The sequence below is a fragment of the Malania oleifera genome, chromosome 3 (genome assembly GCF_029873635.1).
Source record: "Malania oleifera isolate guangnan ecotype guangnan chromosome 3, ASM2987363v1, whole genome shotgun sequence".
Taxonomy (NCBI): domain Eukaryota; kingdom Viridiplantae; phylum Streptophyta; class Magnoliopsida; order Santalales; family Ximeniaceae; genus Malania; species Malania oleifera.
This window is the reverse complement of record NC_080419.1, coordinates 97,000,654-97,004,205: the sequence shown is the minus strand read 5'-3', so window position 1 is coordinate 97,004,205 and position 3,552 is coordinate 97,000,654. Positions and strand designations below refer to the sequence as shown.

General features: G+C 35.9%; 1 pseudogene; it reads left to right on the top strand.

Moving 5' to 3' along the window:
- Nucleotides 1–2,726: 2,726 nt before the first annotated feature.
- Nucleotides 2,727–3,247, top strand: LOC131151445 (3-ketoacyl-CoA synthase 11-like; annotated as a pseudogene).
- Nucleotides 3,248–3,552: the final 305 nt, after the last annotated feature.

The window sequence follows — 3,552 nt, the reverse complement described above, 5'->3', positions numbered from 1 at the left end:
AATTCATTCCTCATTGACAAAATTTAGAATCATCCAAACCCGTCTGGTATCTTCTCATCGATGAATTACACCCTCGTTGACGAATCCAATATGCTGCGTCGTCGACGAACGCTCTACCGCCTTCTTATACTAATTCCATTTCCCTCTCTCTTTAATATTTAAATATTATAATTTCTCTGGGTCACTACATACCATGTGTGACAACCTTCCATGTTTTCCATTTCATGGTTTGAAGATATATCCTCATTCTTTGTTTTCAAAATGTATAATTTAAACCACAAAAGATAGGCGGTCTAGTAGATGATTAGCCTTTAGCAAAAAGGGAAACACCTAGGTGTGCCATTTAGACCTTTATATAGCTTCTAATTAGGATTTTCTATAACTAGGCTCTGATACCAATTGAAAGTTAAGGTGTTATCCTAAGACGAGGGGTGAATTGGGTTTATAAAAATTTTTGTTAAGTGTTATTGCAAATTTTTAGCTTTTTGTATATTTAAGCAAACACACAAGAATGACTTAATTTTAAATCAACCACAATCCAAACATAAACCAAATATCAATCACAAACACAAATAGTAATCAATCAATCAACCACAATACTTAACTAAGATTTGAGAAAGTTTGCTGTACTTCCTTTATTTTCAGCGTTTCCCAATTTTCAGCTTATAGTCCTGTATGTATGATTTTTATGCGCTTCTTTTGAACCAGATTTCTGCAAGCGGTTAATCAACATACTCCTTTAAAGGTTTCAGAAAAATATTAACCAACGTACTTTCTTAGATTTAAAAGGTCTTCTTCAATCTCAGTTTCAGCAACTCTACACTTTGAAACTCAATTTGTATGTATGCTGAAATTTAAATAGAAAAGGGTAGAGAGAGTGAGACCGAAATTATTACAAGGTTTGGCTTATCCCCAGCCTACGTCCTCACCTTAGAAAAGACCATATAAGGATTCCACTAACTCATTCCTTTCTGGGGCAGAGCAAACTGATTACAATCCTCCTTTAGGGTAGAGCCCCCTCTCCAAGCGATATCCCACGCTTGGTTACAACGATCCAAATACCGAATGAAATAGAGTTGAAGCTCAAGAACAATATCACCGAACAACTTCTTTAGATGGAAATCAGTATTTCAGATTGTATAGCTCAAAGAAGAGTGATCAGTGCTTCAAAAAATATTAGCAATTTAGAATGATTGATTGAGCAAAAGAGAGCTTTGAGGGGGTAAGTAAGCTTTTAGCTTAAGAGCAGATTTTTCAATTGCTTGGTGTATGTTTAATTCATGAAGACATGTATTTGTACGCTCATAAAGCTTAATTTATGTTGCCCAAGTTTACTTGGAGTCTTTCCCAAGTTTTTATAAAATTTGGGGCACAAGAAACTTAATTTTGAATTGTAAAACATTTAAAAAATATAATCGTTAACAGTGTTCAATCGCTTGAGGAGTTGATGTCAATCGCCTGAGGTTCATTAAAATTGAAATTTTTTAACTGAAAATAAGGTCAGACGCCTAAGGTGACAAGGGTCAGTTGCTTGATGGTACACTGCCTCTTCAGGAATTCATTAGGAAATTCTTTAGGCACCTGAACTTATTCTTCAGTTGCCTTGGGAAATTCTTTAGGTGCCTAAGCTTTGACTTCAGTCGCCTAAATAGACAAATTTCCTATTTTTCTGTTTAGATTTAAAAAATTCTTAACTCTTGCTTTGTTACTTTACAAAATCATTTATCAGGGTTTTAAAAACAAGGTCTCTAAGTCTAAGATAAACCCTAGTAAGCTTTAAACCATTTCACTTGATATTTGAATACGAAGTGCTTACATTGATTCATCCTAAAACCTTAAGTACTCTAAACTTGAAGTCTTTATAGGTTTCTTTGCTTTGAGTCCTCTTGACTTGAAGCTTGAGTCAACTTTAGGTTTCCAAATGCGTTGAATCTTTTTGGTCCACCTGAGCTTCCTTTGGATACTTTGAGAATGAGTATGACTTTGTGGTCCTTAGTGATCCTTGAACTTGCATTTCCTTTGATATTTTGAACTTTGTCATTTAAGCATTCCTGAAACATCGTCACTTAACAGCACATGTTAAATTAACCTTCATTTGTTATCATCAAAATGAGGTTCGGAAGTTATGTTAGGCCAATAAAAAATATATGCTTTCCATAAATAGTATAAAATTCATGCTGCCTATCAAAAGTGTGTGTAGGTTAAATAAATAAATAAAAAAAGCAACCAAATTCATTAAAAATAATGTTTTAGAAGATTTCATGCCTATTCTTGAATTTAGCATCATTGAGCATAAGTGAAAAAAGCCCACGACTGTTGTGATTGCTTTTCACTATGTAAGTTCCTTCTCCTATGTCCAACGATACCCATGACTATTATGCAAAATTACATGCAACCATGATTTAAAACCATGGTATAAAATAACAAACTCCTAAAGGCAATCATATAATACAACAAGGCTCAAACATTTGCAAAGAAGGTGTGTCTTCGTGCTTTTCTGGTTTATGCTTATTGTCACGGGCCCAAACACTTCACACCTAGTGAAGGGCCATGCAATACTAGATAAAGCAAACAATTAAATGAGAAGTAAGAAAAAGCAATAACCAATTCAGGTACATAAATGACAATCACACAATAAACATTGAGGTTGCGTAATTCATTGACAACGCCTCTGCAAGTAGCATATGTTTAGCAAGGGAAGCAATTAGGCTAAACATGTTTACAAAATGCTAGTGAGTTTTACTAAATTGGTGGTAGTTGCTGGCGATGCCCTGAGGGTGAACGTCACTACATTGGACCCCCTTGTGCTACCAATGTTTGAACAGCTACTCTTGTTTGCAACATTGGTTGGGAGGAAATTTTTTAAGGTGAAGGTGAAGCCTTACATCCCATATTTCAAGATGGCTTTTAAGAATTTTTGTATTCATGTTGGGGGAAGAGTTGTGCTGGATGAATTGTAGAAGAACTTGCAGCTTATTGATTGGCATATCAAACCTTGAGGATGATGCTATATCGTTATGGCAACACATCGAGCAGCTCTCTCGGGTATGAATTGGCTTATACTGAAGCCAAGGGAAGGGTGAAGAAAGGAGATAGAACATTGGAGATGGCATTTAGTTCTGAGTTCAAGTGTAAGAGTGCAGTTTGGGAGGCTCTAAGAACCATCAACCCCGCAAAGGAGAAGAATCCCTAGATGATGGGGATCCACTAGTCCCCCATAAATATTCCAAAAGTTTTAGCCATCTAAAGTTTGAGGGCCTCCTTCGGTGGTAAATAGGTCCTGTCTTTGTTTCACCGTGGAATTTATGTTCTTAGGGGCTATAAGATGGTCAGTTATTTCTGCGTCTGCTTTCTTTTTCCTTATACTTCGAGTTTATGTGTATCAAAACACGGGTCAATAGATGTGTTGTTGCAGATGTTGGGAATTCAAAGAAAATAGTGGGATCCATTGCTAGATTAAGAGTTTTTAGGTTAAAAGGGGTTCTTAGCTAAAGAGTTCCACTGGATTGGATTCATTTTGTGCTAGGGCATGCTAAAAGCAAACCATCCACT